Here is a 27,185-nt window from a genome sequence, read left to right as displayed (position 1 = left end):
TGTGTGAGATCCAAGAACCCTCTCTTGGGGTCTGGATCGGGACCCCTTTCCTGTAACACCAGCAGTTGAAATTTTAGCAGCTGATTGACATTAGCCACATAAGTGGTTATTGATGCTGTCCACATAAATGGCCTTGTTTTATTTGCATGGGAATTACACAGTGAAGAGAAGTGTTTCTAACCCAGAGAATGCTTTTGAGTCAAGCAAGATCTTTACCATTAGGCCATTATAACCCCTATATCCCCCGCTATAAGAGATGAGATTTAAAATTAGTTGGTACAAGTTGAGCCGAAGATTACATTTGTTATCTGACATTTGTTAGATCTGACATTTGTTAAGGAAAAAATGTTGATATTAAAAACAGATGTGGGCCAGGCACAGTGGCTCAGGCCTGTAATCCCAGCACTTTGGGAGGCCAAGGCAGGTGGATCACTTGAGGTCAGGAGTTCAAGACCAGCCTTCCCAACATGGCAAAAGCTCGTTTCTAATAAACACAAAAATTGGGTGTGGTGGCATGCACCTGTAATCCCAGCTACTTGGGAGGCTGAAGCAGGAGAATCACTTGAACCTGGGAGGTGGAGGCTGAAGTAAGCAGAGATCATGACACCGTACTCCAGCCTGGGTGACAGAGCAAGACTGTCCCCCTGACCCCTGCCAAAAAAAAAAACCCACAAAAAACAAAAAATCCATGAATTCAGCAAGGTTGCAGGATACAAGATTAATATACAAAATCAATTGTCTTTCTATACACTTGCAATAGAAAATAAAAAATGAGTTTAAGAAAATAATCTCATTTACAATAGCATCAAAAAGAACAAAATACTTAGACATGAATTTAACAACAAACAAGTATAAAATATATAATTTGAAGACTACAGAATGTTGTTTAGAAAAACTTAAGAACTAGATAAGTGAAAAAGCATCTCATGTTACTGAATCAGATCTGCACATTCTACACAATCCCTATCATTATCCCAGCTGACTTCTCTGTAGAAACTGACAAGCTGATTCCAAAATTCATTCAGGATTGCAAGGGATGCCGAATAATAATTATCTTGAAAAGGGAGAATGAAGTAGGACAGCCCACAGCTTCGCTTTCAAAACTTACCGTAAAGCAGTGGTAATCAAGACAGGGTGGTACTGGCACAAGGATAGACATCAAGATTAATGGAATAAAATTGAGACTCTAGAAATAAAATCATATATCTGGGGCCAATTGATTTCCCATAATGGTGTCAAGACCACTCAATGGGATAAGAATTGTTCTTTCAACATATGGTGCTGGGATCACTGGATTTCCACATGCCATGGAATGTAGCTGGACTCTACCACCCACCATACCCAAAAGTTAACTCAAAGTGGATCAAAGACCTACCTGTCACAGCTAAAACTATAAAACCTCTTAGAGGAAAATACTACTGACCTTGGATTTGGCCAAAAATTCTTAGATAAGGTTTAAAACCATGAGCAACAACAATAATAATGAGCAACAAAAGAAAAAAATAGATAAATTGGATTTCATCAAAATGAAAAACCTTTGTGCGTCAAAGAATACCAGCAAGAAAGTGGAGGGCCAGGCATAGTGGCTCATGCCTGTAATCACAGCACTTTGGGAGGCCAAGGCAGGAGGATTGCTTGAGGCCAGGAGTTCAAGACCAGCCTGGACAACATGGCAAGACCCTGTCTCTATATTTAGAAAAAAAATTATATATATGTGTATATATATGTATATATGTGTATATATAATGTGTATATATATGTGTGTATATATGTGTGTGTATGTGTGTGTGTGTGTATATATATATTTGCAAATCCTACCATAGAACTCTTTGGACTCAATAAGTCAAATAATCCAGTTACAAAATGGAAAGGATATGCATAGTCATTTCTCCAAGGAAAATATATACAGTGACACATTAAATACACAATAAGCACATGAAGAAAAATTGGCACAGTTAGTCATCAGGGAAATGCACATCAAAACCACAGTAACATGCCACTCTACACACACTAAAATGCCTATGATAAAAAATCAGATAATAATGTTTCCGAGGATGTGGAGAAATCTGAATCCTCATCACCACTGGTGGGGGTGGAAGATGGTGCAGCCACGTTGGAGAACAGTTTGGCAGTTCCTCAAATGGTTAAACATAGAGTCACCACACCACACAGCAACTCCACTCCTAGTTACGTACCCAAGAAGAAGCAAAACATAATGTGCACAGAAAAACTTGTACACCAACCTTCAGGGCAGCTTTATTCATAACAGTCAAAAGCTGGGAACAACCCACACGTCCATCAAATAACAAATGGTTTAACAAAATGTAGCACAGGAGCCCCTCCTTATCTGAGGTTTTGCTTTCTGAGGTTTTGGTTACTCATGGTCAATCACAGTCCAAAAATATTAAATAGAAAATTTCAGAAATAAGTCATCACACCATTATGAGTAGCGTGACTAACGCTTACCATGCCACCCAGGATGTGAATCACCTCTCTGCCCAGCGTACCCATGCTGTATGCTCTATCTGCCCACTGGCCACTTAGTAGCTGCTTTGGTCATCAGATTTACTGCCTTGGCGTCACTGGACTGTGTCTTCAGTGCTTGTGCTTAAGAAAACCTGATTTTACTTAATGAACAGCCAGAAGCGCAAGGCTAGTGGTGCCGGCAATTTGCACATGTCCAAGAAAGCCATAAAGTGCTTCCTTTAAGTAAAATGTGAAAGTTCTGTACTTAATGAGGAAAGAAAAACAATCACATAATGAGGTTGCCAGGATCTACAGTAAGAATGAATCTTCTTTCCGTGACATTGTGAACAGTACATTGTTATAATTGTCCTATTAGTGGTTATTGTTGTTAATCTCTTACCTCATCTAATTTATAAATTAAACTTTATCATAGCTATGTGTGTATAGGAAAAAAGCAGTGTATATAAGGTTCAGTACTATCCATGGTTTCAGGCTTCCACTGGGGGTCTTGGAACTTATCCCCTGCAGATGAAGGGGGAAGATTGTATATGCATACAATGAAATATTATCCGGCCATAAAAAAAGGACGTGGTGGCTCATGCCTGTGATCTCAACACTTTGGGAGACTGAGGCAGGAGGATTGCTTGAGGCCAGGAGTTTGAGACCAGCCTGGGCAACACAGCAAGACCCATCTCTACAAAAAAATAATAATAATAAAAATTAGCCAGGCATGGTGGTGTGTGTCTGTAGTCCCAGCTACTCAGGAGGCTGAGGTGGGAGGATCACTTGAGTCCAGGAGGTTGAGGCTGCAGTGAGCTGTGATTATACTACTGCACTCCAGCCTGGGTGACACAGTGAGACCCTGTCTCTATTAATAAAAAAAGGTAATGAAATACTGGAGGCCAAACACTTCTGAACAGAGATCCCTGGAATTACCTCCACGCTCCTGAGTTTGGGGTCCCTCCGCTCTGGCATCACATTCCAGGGGGTGAGTGGCCAGCCTGAGTCACATGTCCACCACTTGGCTGCAGGCAGGGGTTGCCATGATGGACAGTTCTTGGGTGTGTCCAGGAGAGGAAGGTCACTTCTCCCAAAGCAAAGTCAGGCGGAGTGGACGGGAGAGAGCAAAAGGAGCAGAGGGCCAGAGCCAGAGCCCCTTACAGAAATCCTTCAGTGAATTTCTGGGGAACTTCCAGAGAGGCCAACTGCTGGCTGATTCAGTCCTTGCCCTGCAAGAGACAAAAGAGTGAGACGCCAGCTGGGATCCCTTCCAGAAAGGGGCTCAGGAGTTCATTCCAAAGACAAATAAATGAAGGGTGACTTCTCAAGCTGTGCACTTGCCCTCACGGCCTTGTGAATGGGATTATATGTGAGAATCCCAGTGTGTTGGCTGAACTCCAGGGCATCTGGGGGCACAGTTAGCAGAGGAGGGCCAGCCTCCCTCACAGGGCACCCCACCTCAGACTCAAGGGAGCATCGGAGAAGTTCCTGGATGCGCCGTGGATTGGACAGGGCGTGCACCGGCCTCATGTTCTCCTCTGGGCACTTCTCAGGCTCCGGTGTGACACCTCCCATGAGGACTCCTGACAGTGCAGATTTTGATTCAGGAGCTCTGAGTGGAGCTCAGAGTGCTATACTTCTATCAGTCATCCCAGTGATGCTGATGCTGCCTGTCCAAGCCCACAATGGGGAGCGAGGTCCTACTGTGTGCTGGCAGCAGGAGGGGAGGCAGGTCTGTAGCATATCTGGGTGTCCATAACCCCAGCTGGTGGCCCCAGAGGACTGGGGGAGCATCTTTCCTCCAGAACCCTGTGTCTAAATCCCAGGGAAGGGCTCTGATTGGTCCCGTTCTTCCAGAGCCCTGTGTCTACATCCCAGGGAAGGGCTCTCATTGGTCCTGTTCTTCCAGACCTCTGTGTCTAAATCCCAGGGAAGAACTCTGATTGGTCCTGTTCTCCTAGAGCCCTGTGTCTAAATCCCAGGGAAGGGCTCTGATTGGTCCCGTTCTTCCAGACTTCTGTGTCTACATCCCAGGGAAGGGCTCTCATTGGTCCTGTTCTTCCAGACCTCTGTGTCTAAATCCCAGGGAAGAACTCTGATTGGTCCTGTTCTTCTAGAGCCCTGTGTCTAAATCCCAGGGAAAGGCTCTGATTGGTCCCATTCTCCCAGACTTCTGTGTCTAAATCCCAGGGAAGAACTCTGATTGGTCCTGTTCTCCTAGAGCCCTGTGTCTAAATCCCAGGGAAGGGCTCTGATTGGTCCTGTTCTCCTAGAGCCCTGTGTCTACATCCCAGGGAAGGGCTCTCATTGGTCCTGTTCTCCCAGGCCTCTGTGTCTAGATCCCAGGGAAGAACTCTGATTGGTCCTGTTCTCCTAGAGCCCTGTGTCTAAATCCCAGGGAAAGGCTCTGATTGGTCCCATTCTTCCAGACTTCTGTGTCTAAATCCCAGGGAAGGGCTCTCATTGGTCCTGTTCTCCCAGACCTCTGTGTCTAAATCCCAGGGAAGAACTCTGATTGGTCCTGTTCTCCTAGAGCCCTGTGTCTAAATCCCAGGGAAGGGCTCTGATTGGTCCCGTTCTTCCAGAGCCCTGTGTCTACATCCCAGGGAAGGGCTCTCATTGGTCCTGTTCTTCCAGACCTCTGTGTCTAAATCCCAGGGAAGAACTCTGATTGGTCCTGTTCTCCTAGAGCCCTGTGTCTAAATCCCAGGGAAAGGCTCTGATTGGTCCCATTCTCCCAGACTTCTGTGTCTAAATCCCAGGGAAGGGCTCTCATTGGTCCTGTTCTCCCAGACTTCTGTGTCTAAATCCTGGGGAAGGCTCTGACTGGCGCTGTTTGAGTGGTGTGCCTTAGGGTAAACCTCTGTGGCAAAAGAGAAAGGATGATAGTGATGGTTGGTTCTCACCAGAGCCTCTGGGGTGAGGAGAGCCTGCTTCCCAAAGGAAAGGGTTAGCTTGTCCTAAAAGATACAGGGCCAGGGGGTGCTAGGCCAACAGATGAGCTGTGCATAGTTGATATCTGCTTTTAATGAGCAAACAAAACACACTTTAGTGACCCCAAAGAATATTTCAAGAAACTGAGGCCAATACACCTCAGGGATATTGTGGGTTTAGTTCCAGACCACTACAGTAAAGCGAATACTGCAATAAAGCAAGTCACATGAATATTTTGTTTTCTCAGTGCATATGAAAATTACATTTAGAAGATACCATAGACTATTAAGTGTGCAATAGCATTATGTCTAAAAAAATGCACATACCTTAATTAAAAATACTTTATTCCTAGAAAACGCTAAGGTTCATCTGAACCTTCTACGAGTCCTAATCTTTTTGCTGGTGGAGGGTCTTGCCTCAGTGTGAATGTCTGCTGACTGATCAGAGAGCTGATTGCTCAGGGTTAGGCTGGCTGTGGCAATGTCTTAAAATAAGACAACAATGAAGTTTTCCACATTGCTTGACTCTTCCTTTCAAGAAAGATTTCTCTGTAGCAAGTGATGCTGTTTGATAGCATTTTACCCACAGTAGAACTTCTTGCAAAATTAGAGTCAATCCACTCAAACCGTGCCACTGCTTAACAACTGAGTCTATGAAATATTCTAAATCCTTTATTGTCATTTTAACAATGCTCACAGCATCTTCACCAGGAGTAGATTTCATCTCGAGAGACCAGTTTCTTTGCTCATTCATAAGAAACAACTCCTGATCTGTTCATGTTTTCTCATGAGACTGCAGTGATTCAGTCCCTTTTCAGGCTCCACTTCTAGTTCTAGTTTTCTTGCTATTTCAGCTACATCTGCGGTGACTTTCTGCACTAAAGTCTTGAGTCCCTCAAAGTCATCCATGAGGGTTGGAATCAACTTTTTCCACACTCCTGTTAATGTTGCTGTTTTGACCTCCTCCCATGAATTGTGAATGTTCTTAATGGCACGTGGGGTGGTGAATCCTTTCCAGAGGTTTTCAATGTACTTTGTCCAGGTTCTTCAGAGGAATCACTATTGATGTTTATGGCAGCTATAGTCTTACAAAATGTATTTCCTTTTTTTTTTTTTGTTTTTGAGATAGGGTCTAATTCTATTGCCCAGGTGGGAGTGCAGTGGTGTGTAATAATGGTTCACTGCAGCCTCAACCTCCTAGGCTCAAACCATGCTCTCACCTCAGCCTCCCAAGTAGCAGGGACGACAAGAACATGCCTGTGAATAGCGAGGCCTGGTGTCTTTCTCATGCCTGGCTAATTTTTAATTTTTTTTATAGAGATGGGGGTCTTCCTGTGTTGCCCAGGCTGGTGTATTTCTTAAATAAGACTTGAAAGTAAAAAAATTACTCCTTGATTCATGGGCTGCAAAACGGATGTTGTGTTTACAGGCATGAATCTTCTTGTATGTCTCCATCAGAGCTCTTGGGAGGACTAGGTGCATTGTCAATGAGCAGTAGTATTTTGAAAAAAATCTTTTCTTCTGAGCAGTAGACCTCAACAGCGGGCTTAAAATATTGAATAAACCATGCCGTAAACAGGTGTGCTGTCATCCAGGCTTTGTTGTTCCATTTACAGAGCATAGGAAGAGTGGACTTAGCATCATTCTTCAGGGCCCTGGGATTTGGGGAATGGTAAATGGCCACTGGCTTCAACTTAAAGTCACCAGCTGGGTTAGCCCCTAACTAGCTGAGTCAGCCTGTCCTTTGATGCTTTGAAGCCAGGCATTGACTTCTGTTCCCCAGCTGTGAAAGTCCTAGATGGCATCTTCTAATGCCTGTTAGAAGACTGTTTTGTCTACACTGAAAATCTGTTGTTTAGTGCCGCCACCATCAATGGCCTTGACTAGATCTTCTGGATAACTTACTGCAGCTTCTCTATCAGCACTCATTGCTTCACCTTGCACTTTTATCTTATGAAGATGGTGTCTTTCCTTAAAACCTCATAAACCAACCTCTGTTAGTTTCCAGCTTTTCTTCTGCAGCTCCCTCACCTCTCTCAACCTTCACAGAATTGAAGAGAGTTAGGGCCTTGCTCTGGATTGGGCTTTGGCTTAAAGGAATGCTGTGGCTGGTTTGATCTTCTATTCAGACCACTAAACCCTTCTCCGTATCAGCAAAAAGAAAAGCCTTTTTGCTTTCTTATTCATGTTTTACTGGAGAAGCACTTTTAATTTCCTTCAAGAACTTTTCCTTTGCATTCACAACTTGGCTGGCTGTTCGGTGTGAGAGGCCTGGCTTTTGGCTTATCTCGACTATCCACATGCCTTCCTCCCTCAGCTTAATCATGTCTAGCTTTTGATTTAAGGTGAGAGATGTGCGACCGTTCCTTTCACTTGAACACTTAGAGGCCATTGTAGGGTTATTAATTGGCCTAATTTCAATACTATTGTATCACAGGGAATAGCAAGGTCTGAGGAGAGGGAGAGGGATGGGAGAATTGTGTCATAGACTGAAGTCTCTGCCATGCCCCAGTCTGTTCTCGTCAGCTGTCTGAAGTTGCTTCCCTGCAACATGTGCTCAGAGGGTTGGGGAAGAGAGAGTGAGCTTCCTTACAGATCTGTGGGCTGGAATTTGCTTACATCATTTTGTTGTTGCTTCCTTAGCCCAAACCCAGCACTGGACCAGACCTAGCTGCAAAGAATGCTGGGAAATGTAGTCTCTCCAAGGAATGCTGGGACCAGGACCGACTCCTGGTCAGGGGTTGCAAACCCACCTGCCCTCTGAGACCAGACAGGGAACACAGAGCTGTGAAGTGGCTGGGTACAGGAGGGGGCACAGGGGGAGTGAGGGCAATGCTTGACCTACCTGAAAGCATGGACATAAAAAAGGATTGAGGCACTACTGCGTGCAGGCAAAGCTGTTTGAGAGCTGGACCCAGCCCCCAGCGGGTTGCTGACCAGGCCTGCTTCTGTCAGTAATGCTCCCGTTTCCAAACCCCACAGCTTAAATACCCGTGCATAAAGGAGACATTTCGTGAATTGTGGCACTCACGAAGGTGATGGGAACAGCTGCCTCTTAGGGCATTGGTTAAATCCAGGTGATCGTTTTCTTGGTGGAAAGCCCCATAAAGGGGGTCCCTCTAAATAAGGCCTGCAAAAGCAGTGGTTCTTCTAGGAAAGGGTCCCACCTCATGGGCTTCCTCCCATTCCCCTGCCCGCTGGTACCCTGGCACCTCCCCCGCCAGGCCCATTGATCACAGTTATTGGGGCTGACTGTAGCACAGCCGTGGGCAGCTTAGGTGCATGGAAAATGGGGCGGGGCTGTGTGGCTGCTGAGCTCTGGAGGGGCGTGGGTGGTGCATGGCTCGAGCTGGAGCTTCCTGGGGCAAGTAGATTAATGCAGTGAGGCTGAAGGGCTTCAGTTTGTGTTAGAATTCCCAGAAAAAAACGCTGCGGGGATGCAGAGGGATCGGGCCTGATGTTCCTTCCTCCATGACCAGCTCTGCATGGGGCCTTCTGTGTGGCATCCTCTGGCCCCCCTTTGAAATATAGAGCACACATGCACACAGAGATGCACACACGTGCACACAGATGCACACACGTGCACACATGCGCACACAGATGCATACATACTGACACACAGATACACACACATGCACACACAGATGCACACAGCTGCACACGCAGATGCACACATATGCACACGTGCACACGGGTGCATACATACACACGGATGCACACACATGCACACACAGGTGTGCACATGCACACAGAAACACACAGATGCACGCATATATGCACATACATCACACAATTCACAAGCAGCAGTGAATTCAGCTGAGTGAGCTGGGAGCCTCCATGGAGCTCACCTCATCCTGGTCTCTCTGGTCAGGCGCACCGGTTTCTTGTAGCTTGTCAGACAGGATCACAAGGCAGTGACCTGTCATCCCAGTCCAGCCTGGACCTGCTGAATTTGGCCTGTTTAGGAAGAACCTGGACCAGATGTCAACACCATGTGATTTCTCCAGGTGAGCAGTAAGGCTTGGCACCCTGGGCTCTATTCCTTCTTGACAGCCCTTGGCTAGGTCTGAGGACTTCATGTCACCAAAGCAGCCCTGGTAGGAGACTGAGTTTGTGGTCCCCAACACAAGCTCCCCACGAATGGATCGCTGGCTGGTTCTGTGAGTCCTGCAACCTCCATCTATCTCTCTGTCAGCTTTCTCTTAATTAATTTTATCAGGAGCCCAGGAACTGCGTATTTTACTCCAACTGGGTTGGAACTGGCTATGAGCCAAAGTCAGATAGTCTGCAGGCAGCTGGGCTCCCTCAACCTTCAGTTTTAATTAAAGAGTTGGAGGTTCACGCAGAGTACGACGAAGCCTCACTGCAGGGAGGGCCCCTGGAAGAGAGTGGCTTCTTCCCGTACATTTCACCCTGGCCTTAATCCAGCCTTCAAGCAATCTGAAGTTGGTGGGAGTGGTGCCAAATGGTCACCTTCCCCTGATTTTCTGTCAGATGCGAGGCCCTGTCAAGAATGTGCAGTGAGCAGGGGTGGATGACAAATACCCTCCTTCCTCCAGAAGCCCACGAGGAAGCCAGGAGTGGAGTTAAGGATAAGCATGTGAGAATTTAAATACCGGTACAGCAGACATGCGTCCCAGATCACAGAACATGGACATGGAAGAAAGGGATTTGTTTTGTTTTTCTTTTTGTGATGCTGGCAGATTTCTTTTAGGAACTCATGTTTAATTGGAAGGTGGAATTAATCATAGTCAATTTGGATCCCACCTTCAACTGAGGCCACATCTTAGTTCCAGGAGGCTTCATTGCACAGTGCCAATGAATGGGAGAGGCATCAGTCAGAGCAGTCTGTGCGGTGCTGCAGTGACACAGCCCCCAGCCGCTCACTGGCTTAAAACCTTTTCTCCCCTTGCGCACACTTCATGTCTTTCATGTAGATTCAGGAGTCATATGGTTTGGCTGTGTCCCCACCCAAATCTCATCTTGAATTGTAGCTCCCATAATTCCCACGTGTTGTGGGAGGGACCCGGTAGGAGACAACTGAATCACGGGGGCGGTTTCCCCCAGACTGTTCTTGTGGGAGTGAACGTGTCTCACGAACTCTGATGGTTTTATAAGGGGAAACCCCTTTCACTGGGTTCTCATTCTCTCTTGTCTGCCACCATGTAAGATGTGCCTCTCACCTTCTGCCATGATTGTGAGGCCTCCCCAGCCATCTGGTGCTGTGAGTTCATTAAACCTCTTTTTCTTCAGAAATTACCCAGTCTCAGGTATATCTTTATCAACAGTGTGAAAATGGACTAATACAAGGAGGCTCCACTCATTATATGAAAACCCCAGTGAAGAAAGCACAGGCTGATCCCTCTGAAAAGTTTCTATGTTTAATGGAGGGAGAAAGCTTAAACTCCAAGAAGCATATTTTCAGTAAAATGGGACCAGGATCCCCATATTTTATACCTAACCTTGTTAGGCATCTCACAGTTCAGACACTGGTAGTAGAGAAAAGTGGGTGTGGATTTGAGTTGGGTAACATCAGAAAATGTTATGATATGAAATAGCGTCATACATCAAACGTCTTAGTTTACATATACCTGGCCACCCATCCATCCTCATGAGGAAGGCACTCATTGTTTTTCCACAGTGAGACCATGGATGCCCAGAGAGGTTCAGCCATGTTCTGAGACTGCACAGCTGGCCCGGGTGGCCTCAGGAATAGAACTGGGTGTCATCTGGCCCCAAAGCCCAGGCTCTTCCCACTTGCTGTCTTCTCCCTCCTGGTACCCCTCCCCTCATCCTCTTCCCTGGGAACTTTTTCATCTTAAAAACCCCCACACACTCACTCACCCAGACTTTGTGGCTCCTGTAGCTTTCTTCAGAGAAAGCAGACAGTGGAGCCCACCTTGTTCTTAGGCAGACCCTCTGGTCCCCGCCCGTGGCCCAGCCTCACTGGACACAGGGGGAGATGCAGGGGAAGAAATGTCAGAGGAGCTTCTGGTGTTGCCTTTGGGATCTGATGGAATGTGGCAGCTAAGAATGCAGAAGAGCCTCCGAGTCTTCATCGCTTGCCTAGTGATGGGCATTTGGACAGTTCTGCTATTTTGCTGCTACCATCAAGGCCACAGAGAATACTTTTATACCTGAGTTATTGTGCACATGTGGAAGCCTCTCTGATGAAAAAATTCCTAGCAGAGCACCTGGTCCTTAGTGAGTTCTTGATAAATATGGACAAATTTATCTAAATCCACCTGTGATTAGCAGGGTCACACAGGTAGTTACTTATTTTAGATGTATCTATTGGATTCTCCTCATTCTTATCTGTCATCCTCCTCAGCCATATCATCACCATCACCGTCATCATCACTACCACCAACATCACCACTATCATCATCACCATTATCATCATTAGATCATCACCATCATCATCACCACCACCATCATCACCATTATCACCACCATCATCATCACCATTGTCACCACCACTATCATCATCCTCACCATCATGATAATCATCACTGACATCACCACCACCATCAGCATCATCACCACCATCATCATTATCACCATTGTCACCACCACTATCATCATCCTCACCATCATGATAATCATCACTGACATCACCACCACCATCAGCATCATCACCACCATCATCATTATCACCATTGTCACCACCACTATCATCATCCTCACTATCATGATAATCATCACTGACATCACCACCACCATCAGCATCATCACCACCATCATCATTATCACCATTGTCACCACCACCATCATCATTACCATCATCACCATCACTACCATCATCATCACCACCATCACCATCATCACCACCATCATCATTATCACCATTGTCACCACCACTATCATCATCCTCACTATCATGATAATCATCACTGACATCACCACCACCATCAGCATCATCACCACCATCATCATCATTACCATCATCACCACGATCACCATCATCATCACCACGATCACCATCATCATCACCACCACCATCATCACCATCATCACCACCATCATCATTATCACCATCATCACCACCACGATCATTACCATCAATCACCGCCACTGTCGTCATCCTCACTGTCATGATAATCATCACTGACATCACCACCACCATCAGCATCATCACCACCATCATCACCACCATCATCATTATCACCATTGTCACCACCACCATCATCATTACCATCATCACCATCACTACCATCATCACCACCATCACCATCATCACCATCATCACCACCATCATCATTATCACCATCATCACCACCACTATTGTCATCTTCACTATCATGATAATCATCACCAACATCACCACCACCATCAGCATCGTCACCATCATCACCAGCATCATCCTTATTACCATCATCACCACCATACTCATCATCCTATTATGATCATCACCAACATCACCACTACTACCATCATCATCATCACCATCACCCTCACCATCATCATCACCATCACCACCATCATTATTATAACTATTACCATTATCTTTATCATATTCACAATGAACATCTATTGGACACTTTAATTTAGAGGATGCTAAGTTAAGAACTTTGCATGCATCATTTTATTTAATCTTTCCAATAATCACTTGTTGAATGAATCAATTCATCAAACCACCAGACATCAATAGGGACCTTAAGAGTTATTTATCTTAGGCTGGGTGTGGTGGCTCACACCTTCAATCCCAGCACTTTGGGAGGCCGAGGCTGGCAGATCACGAGGTCAGGAGATTGAGACTATTCTGGCTAACATGGTGAAACCCCGTCTCTACTAAAAATAGAAAAAATTAGTCAGGCATGGTGGTGGGCACCTGTAGTCCCAGCTACTCGGGAGGCTGAGGCAGGAGAATTGTATGAACCCAGGAGGCGGAGCTTGCAGTGAGCCGAGATCACACCACTGCACTCCAGCCCGGGCGACAGAGCGAGACTCTGTCTCAAAAAAAAAAAAAAAAAAAAAAAGAGTTATTTATCTTAAATACTGTATCTGTGACAAGACTTTTCCTCGTCCTCCATCATCCTCCCACTAGCATTCATTGAGTTCATATTGCGAACCAAGAATGATAGGTAACTTATTTCATTTCCTCAATAATCATTTGCAGTGAGGACTGTTGTCATTCCATTTTATAAATGAGGCAGCTAAATTTTACTCAGAGAGGTGAACTCACTCATCCCAGCATCACCCAGCTATGGAGTGTTCGAGCCTGGATTTGAACCAGGGAGTCTTGCCTCACAGTCTGGGATCAAATAGGATCATGTCACTGCCTCCTGAACACACAGGCCACTAACATTCTGGCCTGGCCATTCATCCTTACAAAGATTATCTTTCAGTGTGTCTGCAGACCCCGAATTAGGAAGATAGTGGGGAAAATTCATGGTCATGAAATCCTGGTATGAAAGAATGTTCTTTTCCATCTTTACCTTTAATCTCTGTGGCTAGAGCTTGGGAAATGTGTATGGGCTGCGCACATTTTCTGATCTGGCACTAAGTTGGCTTATTACGCAGACAACTCAGGTTTTAGCTCCAGACATTTTAGCATCTTGCCAGGAATCTCTGCATTTCATTTTCCTCTTTATTACAAGTCCATATTTTAAATCAAGGTAGGACTTGAGAGGGCCTAAAATTTTCCTTGCTACACAGGATGGATGGTGTTTTAGACAGAGAGAACAGAATAAATTCCTGGAACAGATGGAGACAAAAAAATAAGCCACATGTGAGCAGCGCAGGGTGGTCTCTATCATCATTCTCATGTTCGCAGTGGTGAGACCTGCAGCTGTAGTCGGCGAGCATGCGGTCCTGGTCCACGCCTGTCTTCTATGCCCTGACGGTCTGGAGGTGCCGTACTCAATCTCCAGAGAGGGTCAAGCTTAGAGACTCTGCAGGACTCGAACCCATTAGAGTCCCCTGTTAAGTGAAGGCTTAATGTCTGTACTCGTCAAGAACGGGTGCTGGCCGATTCTCACGGTCTGCTTTGCTCTGCAGAGGGAGACCTCTGTGCTCTCGTGTTATTTGCAGTATTTCCAGAGCCTGTCACTGGTGCCAGGCTGCGTGTGTGAAATCCTGGAGTGTGTTCACAACGGACTTCGGGGCCGGACTACAGGGCCTCAGGGGCATCAGTTTCTCCTGATGAGGCAAACTTGCGGGCTCAGCTCTTTGCACCTGCCCAGGTACCAGCTCTGCACCTGAAACCAGTTTCCTCACACTGCACCATGGCTGCAGCCGTAGGTCCACTCCAGGCCCTGTGCTGGGACTCCTGAGCCTTCCACTGGCCATCAAGTTGGAGAAGTTATTTATCAAGTTATTTACCAATGATTTCCTGAGATGGGGTGACACCAGTTCATTGAACTGACAGGCACTCATTAATCATGCTGCTGTTAAAGCAATAAAATTGAAAATGGTTTCATGTCAAGCAGTTAGAAAAGTTGCCACATTTTTGAAAAACAGGACGGCAATCATAAAACACTTATACCCTGGAAGGCAATAAGCAAGATGACATTTTATTGTGTTATGCTGCTGGTATTTGGGCACCATTTCCCCTCTGTTCCCTAGACTTTCTGTAATGTAGTTGTTCCATTCAACAATTAAAGCAAGCACAGTTTTCTGGCCAGGAAAGCTCCAGGCAGCTTCTTTTCCAGGTCATTAAATCTGATACTCAAGAGGTCGCCTGAAGCTGACTCTGCCACCAGAAGCCCCTGGAGAACTCCAGCTTTGAGGCCTCCAGGCCCTGGAGCCAGGAGCAACCTTCCTGTCTCCTCACTTTCCTCCTGCCGCCTGGAGGGGCCAGGCTGAGGCTTCTGCCAGGGTGAGTGCCCTTGGGTTGGCAGGACCCTTGGTCAGGGATGGCAACCAGAGCTGCACGGCCTGGCCGTGCTCAGTTGGTTTCTTCGGCTCCCCTCCTTAATCCAGGAATCCAAGATGTGCAATTTCCTCATTGGGAGCTGCTTTTCTGGAGCATCCTCCTGGGGGAGAGGCTCTGTGGTTAGAGAAAGGAGCTGGTCCTTTGCCATCTCCCCACCTCACTCCTGGCCTTCCTTGACGGGAGGAGCAGAGAGCAGAGGCTCAGGGCGGCAGCACCACACACAGACCCTGTGGACGATGCCCCACTTCCAAAGCAGCCAGGAGTGTGTTTTCAGATTTAGAATCAGATTCATGAAGGGTTGGCCTCAAAGTTCATAATGGTGTGGGGAAGCGGGCAGGGCTGTGTTTCCGTGTGTGTGCCAGATCAAGCTCCCCCAGCACCTGTGGTGGGAAACGCCACCTTCCTACGCCCTTGTTTGAGAGTCATGAGACACATCAGCCCATAAACAAGCTACACGGTGTTCTCTGGCGGAGAAAGTGGCGCCCCGTGGTTAGGCCAGAGTTCCCAGGGCTGTTTCTAAATGTGGAGCCTTTTCTTGGGGGTGATCCAGATCAAGTTTGGAAAACTTTATTCTTAATACTAGAGCTTTCTTCCAACTCTCAATCCTCAAACAGACTCTTACATGGCATTGCAAAGTATCAGGCAGATTTATTTGGTTTTAATTCAGTCTGAAGTGGCAGAAACAAAACACAAAGCAGCTTTTGCAAAAACTATAATTTATTGGCTCATATAACAAAAATATCCGAAGAGATGGCCTCAGGGATGGCTAGATCTAGGGGCTCAAGTGACAGTATTGAGATGTTGTCTTGTTCCATCTCACAGATCTGATTTCTCATTTGTGCCTTGGCTGTCCCCAGTGATACCAAGATAGCTGCCTGGATCTGAGTCTCACTAATACAGCTGTCCCTCAGTATCCTCAGGGGATTGGTTCCAGGAGCCCCCAAGGATGCCAGATTCCATGGATGTTCAAGTCCCTTATGCAAATGGCATAGTATCTGCATAGAATGCACACACATCCTCCTGGCATAGGATCTGCATAGAATGCACACACATCCTCCTATATACTTTAAATCATCTCCAGATTATGTATAGTACCTAATACAATGTAAATGCTATGTCAATAGTTATTATACTATAGTTTAAAAATTTGTGATTTTTATTGTTGTATTTTTTTTTCTTTTTTGAAAATTTTCTGCCTGTGGTTGGTTGAATCCACAGATGGCAGACTCTTGCAGACCCAGAAGGCCAACTGTATTTGCATCTTCCTAGAAAGCCCAGAATTATTCTTTTTTGATAGTTTCAATGAAATTCAGGACAGAGTCTCACTGGTCCACCCAAGCCTACATGTCTGTCCCTGAGTCTGTCTCTGGTAAGGATTTTGATGATGCAGTTAGCCAGGTGTGAGTCACATGAGCATCTTAGATCCAGGAAAATGATCAGCCCTGCTAAACACATAGAATGATGAGATGGGTGGCTCACCAAGGAAAATGAGGCTCAGTTGTAGGAGAAGGGGGACTGCATGCGGTTCCAGCCACACCAACAGACGCTCATCGTTTTTCAAGTTCCAGATAATCTTGTCTTCTCCAACCTCCTCCTCATGTCTTTAGACCAGCTGGTCTCCCTCCTCCATCACTGCAGGGCCACACCTGGCCCAGGTCGTTCATTGTCATGCACATTATCCCTTGTGTTGTGTGGGGCTGTGTCTTTCTTATCTATCTGATTAGATTCTAAGCTCTTTGGAGAGCGGTATCTTATTTCACATTTGCTCTGTGCACATAGTGTATTAGCTCTTAGTGTCTATATCTATCAAGTGTTAAGTTCATTCTCAACACAGAATGAGAAAAAAGGAGAATGATTGAAAGGCAACTTGAAACAAACCAACATAATTTTCTGTTCTGTTTTTTTACAGATTCTCATCTTTCAGTCTGTATCATTTCAATGTCATCTGCTACAGAGAGGCACTTAGATAAGGAAGCAGGAGTTTTCTGATCACCCCCAACCCCCGATGGCTGTGACTTCCACGGGTAAGATCACATCAGGGTCTGAATGTTCATGACCTGGGTCCAGTGCCTTGTTCCCGTGTGGGAGTGGGGGTGGCGCATAAGGCTGGGTTTTCCCAGGCCCTGGACAATAAGGACTAGAAGGATTGAGAAACTACTCCAGCTCTGCTCTTCCCAGAAACAGCTGTGGTCACACATGGAGCCCAATATCATGACCCTGTAGCCCTTTTTTGGGCAGTCAGCACAGTGCCTAGTACAAAAAAGCTGCCCAGTAAATCACAGTCGTGTGACTATATGAATGCACACATGATATAGTCTCTTGTGCACCAGGCAGGTGGTTACTGTTACTTGGTTAGGAGGGGAGGGGATCTATGGGGTCTGGGGTCTGTACTTGGTTAGAAGGGAAGGGAATCTATGGGGTCTGAGGTCTGTGCTGCCGTTTTGAAACTGCAGCTGATAGGGCCACAGTTGAATCAGGAAGGGAATGAGATGGTGGGGCAGGGCCAGGTCAGGTGTTCAAGCTCTTGAAAGATTACTTCCCTTCCTTTTTGGAAAATTAAAAAAAGCTTTAGCTCCAATGTCTTCAGGAAGCTGCTGCTGGTTTCAGCCAAGCTGAGGAACCATCGAGTGGAAACGGAAAGGACTCATTGAGAGTGCTGGAGACGAGAAAGGAAGTTGGGCATTTTCACAGCTTCAGGATGAGACAACGTTTCAGCTGAATAATGATACTGGGAGAAATCTAGTCTTTTCTGCATTGGTGCAGGTTGCCTGAAGGTGAAGCATTGACAGAAGGCAGTGTCTGAGTGCGCACTGAAACAAGCGTGTTATGCAGACCACTGTTCTGGCCTGTTCTTTTCATTCTGGATGCTGTTAGAAGTTGAGGGACTAATTACAAGAAGAATGTTCTCCTCAAACACAGCTCGACAGCATTTGTTCCCTTTTCTCCCATCTGGAGCGTGGGGATGCTGGGCTCACCCACAGTCCTGAGTCCCAGGGTCTGACTCTAATATAAGCCTTTCCCCACACTCAGCATGAAAGCCAGGCAGCACCAGCCGGGTTCAGGAAGCTCACTGGGTTTCTGAACAGGACAGAGTATCCATCAGAAGCCTCTCGTTGACTTAAAATTCTGCATGAAATGCTGGAAAGCACAATCTCTCTCATTGCAGAAGCATCCCACTCTCCAGAGAGCCTGGTTTGAATCGCGCCTCTGCAGAGGTACCGTTCAGACTTGTGGTGCATTTTCCTTTTCAACGGTGCATCCTCAGATGAGAGGTTTCTTCTCTCCTGCTCTGGGTGTCTTACAGGTGCTGTCATCTGTTTGGAGGCACTTAGTGACTCCCGGTCTGGGAGGTGTCATGGGAGGAATGCGGGCAGAGAGGCAGCTGTGCCCATGAGTGCTCCTGGCAGCCACTTGAGCTTTCTGGGCCTCAGCTTCCTCATCTGCAGGATGGAGTGGTCACAGCGCCCACTTCGGGGGCAGCAGGGGATGAGGTGAGATGATGCAGCACATGGGGTTGAAGTGACATGGACAGGCCCACTGCTCAGTGAGCGGTCACTGGGGGAATAAACTGAGGCAGCCCCGTGGAGACACCACCTCGTGGGCTAGTGAGGACTGCACCACACACCTGTCCAGAGCCCAGGCATCCGGAAGCTATTCCCAGATCCAGGGAGATGAGATGTCCTTAGGGAACCCCAGGCTCTTGGCAGTTCTGATGCTCTGGAAATGAAATTGTAAGGAGCTGGCGTTCTTGCCTGAGTTCCGGGAGTCACATCCCATCAACTCTTGCTGGTTAATTTCACTTCAAACTAAATCTGCCATCCATCCTCCCCCAGTTCCAGAAACCTCTTTCAGAGTATCTGAGAAGCTCCCCTCACTGGAGGCACAAAATCCCATCTCCACATGCAGTTTTGTCCCGGCGTGTTTCATGGGGCTGAATCGCTGGCCACGGCCTCGCAGGAAGCCCTCCTGGAGTGGAGACAGTTGTTAAAGGGCCTGAATAAATCTGTCCTTGGACAACTATTAGATTATTTCTGGCGGACAGTAGTTACATCCAGAGAATTTGAAGTGGTGACGGTTATGTGTTCGCATACAAATCTATGATAAGGCAACTCTGGACCAATTCCGCCACGTATACACGGACATTCATTAGGAGGCAAACACAGAATGGCCCATATCAAACTCTTCTGTAAGCCCAGGAAGATCCTGATCTCCTTCTTTAAACCTGACCCAGCGTCACCCTGCCGGAAGCGTTTGCTAGAGGAAGGAAAAGGGAAGTCCTGGGGCAGGGTCTTTCCTTCTTAGGCAGCACCATGCTCAGCCATCCTCTGATCCACAGGCTGAACAGGGCCATGTGGGGACCGTGGGCACAGGCCAGCAGGCCTGTGTTTCCTCTACCTGTACATTCAGGGTTGGGGACATATCCCAAAATATCTTAGAAAGTCCCCTCATCGCTAACAGAAGTGCTTTTCTAAGACCTGTAATGATTTGTAATAAGTTAGCAACTTCACCCATAGATACCCACTTCTAATATTCCTTACACAAATAACAACACATCTGGTGTTGATCACACTTAGCATTGGTAATGGCTGCTCTATAAACTCACCAACCCAGGGTGCAAACTCCTGGGGGCAGCAGACTCACCCAGGATAGAGGAGAAGCAACCCTCCTCTGCAGTCTTTCTTTGTATCTGGGGGAGGCAGACGGCAGCTCACAGGTAGACGATGGAGGGAGGACGTCTGAGTGTGGTCGGGTGTGAGGGAGACAAGTCAGATGCGCTGGGGCTAAATGTGGGTTTGGCCTCTGAGATTCCAGTCATGAACTGCCTCTTATTCTAGGTGGGGAATTTCGGAAAACCTGAGTCCAGAAGGTTCAATAAACACACATCCAGAGCCAGTGAAACCTGCTCTACCCATGAATTTTAACTTCAGAGAATGGTAACTTGAGATTTAAGGAGAGTTCTTCAGAGGATGGAAAGACTGGGAGCAATATCACCCCCGCCTCCCTAAGGAAAGACAGGTGTTTCCAAGGAAAGGCATGATGTGAGCATGTACTTTCTGAGGGGTCTGGGGGTGCCAGATGCCCTAAAAGCCAGTGAGGAGAATTCTTCTCAAATGCTGCTCGGATCGCTGAGAGCCTGGATGAGGATGCAGAACCCCAGGGGTCAGAGACACAGAGGGGTCACATGCTAGTGGGGCTGTCTTCCCTGGATCCTTACCTGGTGCTCCCAAGAGAGATGGAGGCAGGATGTGAGTGTGGGAGAGCCCCTTGGTGTGTATTTTAATAAACTCAGTTTATTGATGTTATTGTGGTGAGGGAGAACACATACCTTGGGGAAGTGTGGACTTCTCAGTAAGAGAGCATCAAAAGGACTTAGCGTAGGACTGGGACCTGTGTTAAGTGACTTGCGAAGTGGAGTTTCTCGAATTAGATGCTGTTAGGAAGTGGGGGGTATTTCTGTGATTAAGCATTGCTATGGTTTGAATGTTTGCCCCCTTCAAAACTCATGTGAGAGCGTTGGGAAGTGGGACTGTTAAGAGGTGTTCAGCTCATGAATGGATTCATGCTATTATGATGGTTTACCTCCTCTCTGTCTCTCTGCCTTGTTATGATACAGCAAGAAAGTCCTCACCAGATGCCAGCACCTTGATATTGGACTTCCTAGACTCTAGAACTGTGAGCCAATATGCTTCTGTTTATTATAAATTTCCCAGTTTGTGGTATTCCTTTGTTGTTGTTGTTGTTGTTGAGACGGAGTCTCACTCTGTCACTCAGGCTGGAGTGCAGTGGCATAATCTCAGCTCACTGCAACCTCCACCTCCTGGGTTCAAGCTATTCTCCCACCTCAGCCTCCCTAGTAGCTGGGATTATAGGCACCCGTCATTATGCTTGGCTATTTTTTTTTTTTTTTTTTTTTTTGAGTAGAGACAGGGTTTTGCCATGTTGGCCAGGCTGGTCTTGAACTCCTGACCTCAAGTGATCCGCCCACCTCACCTTCCAATGTGCTGAGATTACAGGTTCGAGCCACTGTGCCTGGTCCCAATCTGTGGTATTCTGTTATAGCAACAGAAAATGGATGAAGACAGGCATCTTAACAATTCTTAGATAGAAGCTAAGAGCAAGCCTGCGGCTGTGCTTGGTGCTGAGGCTGCAGTCTCTCACACTGGCCAAGATAGAGGGAACGTTGATTGTTTTGTGGTTTGGAACATGCTCGTGTTTTGTCTGTAATCTGATATGATCACAGTTGTTCTTGTTTTTGTCTTGCTTCATCATGTCACAGATGGCTCTGTGTGATTCAGGTGTTCCGTAAAGTGTGGGTTCACCAGGAGAACAGCTTCGCCTGACTGTGAGCACCAGGACGGCTCCCATCTGATGACATAACGACTTGGACAGATTGCAAGAGAATAGTGCAAAAGGCTGGTCTCAAAATGCTGCAGGGTGAATGCCTCCATTTGTGTAATATTCTTCAAATGACACAGTTACAGAGAGGAAGCTTTTAAAGAATAGCAGATCAGCTTCAACTCCCATAAGTAAAATGGACTTAAGTTCTGAGAAGGTGGGGGATCAGGGGCGGCGGGCTCCAGGCTCAGTGGAGGTAGCAGGTGTTTCTGCTCAGCCTGGGCTGATCTTCTGCATTGGCTTGGTCTTGTGACCCCATACCCCCACTTTGTGGCACCTCCTGTCCTGGCTCTGACCCGCTGCCCAGCCCCCATCTGGGCCCTGATCCATCCCAGGTCTCTCCCAGCATGGACACCTGAGGGCGACTGGTCCCCCCTTGCAGCTCTGAGGGTCCTAGATAGAGACGGAGGCTCTTTCCCAGCACTCCCTGTGCAAGTCCCAGCCTGGTTCTGATTGGCCACAGTGGGTCACATGTTTGTCCCAGAACCAATCACTGGGAATGGGATGGAGTTGCTTGATTGGTCAGACCTGCATCACATGACCCCCTTGTGAGGTCAGCATCCAACCACAGAAAAGGGGGGGTGGTCGCTGTGCAGAGAAGAGGTGCCAGCAGCAGAGCCCGCCCTGTCCGCTCTGTGGTTCCACATCCGTGCCTCTGAGGGCCTTGGACTCCCAGAGCGAGGCCGCAGGGTGCGGAGAATGCCTGACAGGCTCCCTTGCCCCGTCTGTGGCCTGCGGAGGACCCCCAGGGACAGTGAGGGGGGCGCCTTGCCAGTCCTGACGTCCTCCTTATCGTAGGTCTTGTGTTCCTGACCCCATTTCTTCTCTGATTTTCAAATTAAAGTTAATGTTTTTTCTTTCAACTCCCACTCAAACCAAAATATTTTATTTTTAATTGACAAATAATAATAGTATATACATACGGGCTGACAGATACATGAAAAATGCTGATCATCCCGGCCCCTCCAGTCAGGGCAGAGCTGAGGTTGGCCTGGGGCCGTGTCAGAGCGAGGGGCGTCTCTGGGCTGTGCCCGCAACCAAAACCTCCCACAGCAACCCTGCATCAGGGCCAGAGTGGCTGTACCGGGAGCTAGACACTGGTCCACAGGAAAAGCTGCCTGTGATGTGTCTCTGCCAGTGGGTGAACAGATCACCAAAGTCACAAAGTCGTGGGCCATAGGGCAGGACCCCGGCCTGTGTTTGTGGCCTAGACTGAGGCACAGCACAGTTGGGTTTTTTGGAGGTCTTGTCCTTTGAGCTGCTGCTTCTGAAGAGTGATGCTTTCAGGAGGGAATGAGGTCGTGGGGATTTGCCCTCTGAATGGGATCTGTGGCCTTCGAAAAGAGGCCTGATTTGGTTTGGATCCATGTCCCTTCCCGAATCTCACATCGAATTGTATTGGAGGTGGGGCCTGGTGGGAGGTGGTTGGATCATGGCGTGGATTGTTCATGAGTGGTTTAGCACCGGCCCTTTGCTGCTGCTGTCGTGACAGAGTTCTCATGAGATCTGGTTGTTTAAAAATGTGTGGCACCTCCCATCCCTCGGTGTTCCATTGGTGTGATATGCCGGCTTCCCCTTCGCCTTCCGCCACGATTGTGAGTTTCCTGAGGCCTCCCCAGAAGCCAAGCAGAAGCCACTATGCTTCCTGTACGGTCTGTGGAACTGCGAGCCAATTAAACCTCTTTTCTTTATAAATTACCCCATCTCAGGTGTTTCCTTACAGCAGCGTGAGAACGGCCTAATACAAGACCTGCTGAAGCGCCTGTCCCTTCTCCCTGTGAGGATGCAGTGAGAGGGCGCCCGAGAGCCCTCACCAGATATGGAGGCCTCTGGCCCCTTGACCTTGGCCTTCCTGGCCTCCAGCACTGTGAGCAACACGTCTCTGTTGTTTCCAATGACTCAGTCTGAGGGATTTCGTTATGGCAGCCCAAATGGACTGAGACGCCTCCTCCACGTGTGTATTTCATAAACGTTATAAAACCAGCCCTGCCTCTCCTACCTCCCTTGCTCCTTTCCCAGCTCTAACAGGAAAGCTCGTCTGCCTCTGCTCCCGGCTGGTGGCGCTGACCGAGGCCATGGGCCCTGGTGGTTGATGAGGCGTGAAGCAGGGGCAGGCGCTTAGAGACTGGGTTTACTCCCTCTTCCCTGAAGTTCTACTCAGACACACGAGGGGCCACATCTGGCTCATTGGCATCTTCTGGGCTGAGGAGTTAGCAGGGGGACAGAGAATGAGAGGCCATCATTGCTGCTGTTCGGGATGTGGGCAGGTCGGGGTGGTGCCAGCTGTGTGCACATGACCCCCACTGTCCTGGCCGCATTGACTGGGCTCCCTTCCACGCCCTGTCTCCTGCTGGGAGCCCTGTGTTCTGAGGGTCCACAGGCAGCAGTGGGCTGTATGGGAGGGGACCCTGAACAGCACTGAGGTCACCAGCTGGGCGGGGTCCTGGCTGCAGCCGTCTCTCAGCCCAGGTTCCCTCTTACACGTCAGTCAGGGCCTGGCCACACCCTCAGGGGCTGAGCCACTCTCTGGGGGAGCCACAAACAAGGACAGCTTCCTCCGCCGGAGGAGTTTCTGATTAGCTGGATGTGGTCATGACCCAAATGGGTGGAGTGCGCACGTCCAGGGCAAGGCGCACACCTGCTCTGAGGCGAGATCTGCCTGCGAGGCAGTGACTGTTGCAAAGGGAAAGGATTGTGGAATTTGAGCTTCCATCAGTGGCACCTACAAAGAGCTCTGAGCAAGGCTGATTTTTCTTTTTAAAAATTTTAAAGTATTGTTTTTTAGAGTCAGGGTCTTGCTCTGTCACCCAGGCTGGAGTGCAGTGGTGCCATCACAGCTCACTGCAGCCTTGCGTTCCTGGGCTTAGGTGGTCCTCCCACCTCAGCCTCCCAAGTAGCTGGGACCACAGGCGTGTGCCACCCCACCTGGCTAATTTTTGTATTTTTTATAGAGACAGAGTCCTGCCATGTTGCCCAGGCTGGTCTCGAACTTCAGGCCTCAAACTATCCTCCTGCTTCACCGTCTTAAAGTTCTGGGATTACAGGCGTGAGTGATTTTTCTTTCAGTGAATCGCTGTCAGCTGCGGGGAGGAGATGCTTTTGGGGCTGTGTGGTTCAGCTCCGCCGGTTCAGGGGCTGCAGCGCCTCCCAGGGGCTGTGTGAGGATCACCTGCCATCGCTTTACCAACCCAGCCCTTTAAAGAGCGTCAGAGGCTTCAGTGAGAGGTCCTCGCGCTTCCTGGAGGTCTGGGAGGACCATTCATCTTGTCCACCAAAATGCAGGAACGACATGTCTTCAGAACAGACTCCAGGCCCCTCGGTCATCAAACTCCTGCTGAAGCGTGGTCAGTTGGGAGGGGGTTTGAGGGATGTTCTGTGACAGAGGGTGGGAAGGGGAAGTTGTATTCAAGTCTGCTGTTCCTTGTTCTCCCTTTCTCCCTGCTGACTTAAACCTTCTAGAACCACAGGACCTGGGCAGAATAGGTCCCTGTCTCAGACGTTGCCCTGGTCATCTGGCTTTTACTTGTGACCGTGGTCAGTGACAGCTGGGGTTCTGAGGTGGCTCTGCCTGGCTCCTTCACCACCCACACGGCGTGGGGCCCAGCGCCAAGAACCCAGTACCCCTATGTCTCCCAGCCTGTCTAGAGCCCCTGTTGTCATTCCTGTGGAGACGTTACTTCCAGGGTAATGGGGGCTCTCACCCCCAGAGCCCCCTGGTCACGCTGTGTTAATATCCATCAACCCTGGGACAACAGTTGTGGGGCTCGTGTGCAGAGGTCATCACCAGGGAGATTTAAAATTTGAAGGCAGGCTGGGCGTGGTGGCTCACACCTGTAATCCCAGCACTTTGGGAGGTTGAGGCAGGTGGATGGCTTGAACTTGGGAGTTTGAGATCAGCCTAGCAACATGATGAGACCTCATCTCTACAAAAAACACAAAAATTAGCCAGGCATCATGGTGTGCACCTGTGGTCCCACCTACTTGGGAGGCTGAGGTGGGAGGATGGCTTGAGCCCGGGAGGTGGAGGCTGTAGTGAGCTGAGATTGCACCACTGCACTCCAGACTGGACAAGAAGGTGATATCCTGTCTCAAAAAGAAAAATCTGGAAGCGGCTCCCACCCTGAAGACTCTGTCTTGCTCACCGGAAGCCTGAGACTGGGCATGGTGTGGGGGTGGCCTTCATGTGTCCCTCGAATTTCACTCCCCAGCCCTAGAGGGGCCCAAGGGCTGCATCCATCAGAAGGAGGGATGCCTTTTCCAGTCACTCAAAAGCTCTGGGGCCGAGCTGCCACCCTGCCAGGCAGCAGCTGCAGGAGCTGTGCTGGTCGGCATGGTCCTGGCCAGTGCAGCAGGGGAGCTGGTGGAGGGGCAGGTCCAGCCGGAGCCCAGCTGCACGGTGTCCGGAATTCACGGCTCAGCGGGGCTTGAGGAGCCAGATCCCCCGGGTGTGTGGAGGAGGAGAGACGCTGTAGCCCCGGTCAGCGGCCAGCAGGCCCACAGGGCCAGGAAGGCCATGGCGGTATGTGCTGGGGGCGCGCAAACCCGCAGCCCACCTGACCGAGGACAGCGGCCGCCGCTGCTGGGTTCGTTCTGCTCCTTGCAGGCTTGGCGCTGTCAGGTTTCTGAATTTTCAAGCAAAGCCAGAAATCCAGGTTTTGACCTGAAATCTGATTCTTAAAAGTTGGTGCAATTTCAAAGAGATTTTACAACAGACCGTTCAGACCCTAAAAATACTTCGGACACTACAAGATGTCCGTGGCCACCACTGTGCAGTCTCTGCTAGAGCGAAGTTTCTGGATCGAAGGCATCTTCTTTCTTCGGGTGGAAACAGATGCTTTATTTCTTGACAGAAGGAACTGACAACTGTCCTTCCAAGACAGGTTATTCCTCCTTAAAGATGACGAGTGTGTTTCAGCCCTATTGTTGGGGAGTTTTAATTACTAGCCTTTCTTGGGTTTGTGTGTCTGAGGCACCACACGTGGCCCCGGAATGTTCTATGCAGTGACAACCATTTGCTGGGGAAGGCCAGCAAAGCCAGAAAATCTAAGGGTGTCCTTCCACAGCCAGAGTCCAGCTGGGACAGATCAGTCCCACCCCATGCTCTAGCGGGAGGGGTGCTGGCTGCTTAGGAATCACATCCTTGTTTATTTACCAAAAAAAAAATCAATTCTATAGTAAGCCATTCAGAGAAGAAAATGTACTAACTGTCCAAACCCAGACTCTACCTGTGGGCACATCGGATGTGGTTTGCTTTGTTGAGGACGGCAGGTTACCATTGAAAAGAGGACTGTGTGCTCTCTCGAGGGTCTACCTTAGAAGATGAAGTGATTCTGAAGTTCTGCTTCGGGAGAATAAATGACTGCCGCACCTTCCTTCGAGGTACAGTGAAGCTGAGAAGGTAGTTGAGTTTGCAGCCTTGGTGAATAATGGTACAGTTTCTTCTTTTTACTCTGTGCTTGTGATGGTCTAAAAGTCCAGTACTGCTTTAAACGCAACTCACATGTTTTCATGTT

The 27,185-nt window shown here is 48.3% G+C and overlaps 1 long non-coding RNA gene across 1 annotated transcript in view; it reads left to right on the top strand.

Annotated features, from left to right (window-relative positions):
• Positions 1 to 23,370, top strand: part of LOC102138744 (uncharacterized) — a 32,675-nt gene extending 9,305 nt beyond the window's left edge. The window contains exons 2-6 of the long non-coding RNA XR_010579673.2: positions 17,186 to 17,300; positions 17,843 to 18,491; positions 20,112 to 20,210; positions 20,891 to 20,949; positions 21,554 to 23,370. This is a non-coding gene — a long non-coding RNA (uncharacterized lncRNA). The remainder of the gene's footprint in view (positions 1 to 17,185; positions 17,301 to 17,842; positions 18,492 to 20,111; positions 20,211 to 20,890; positions 20,950 to 21,553) is intronic.
• Positions 23,371 to 27,185: the final 3,815 nt, after the last annotated feature.

The sequence above is a fragment of the Macaca fascicularis genome, chromosome 11 (assembly GCF_037993035.2).
Source record: "Macaca fascicularis isolate 582-1 chromosome 11, T2T-MFA8v1.1".
Lineage (NCBI taxonomy): Eukaryota > Metazoa > Chordata > Mammalia > Primates > Cercopithecidae > Macaca > Macaca fascicularis.
This window is presented reverse-complemented; position numbering and strand designations above follow the sequence as displayed.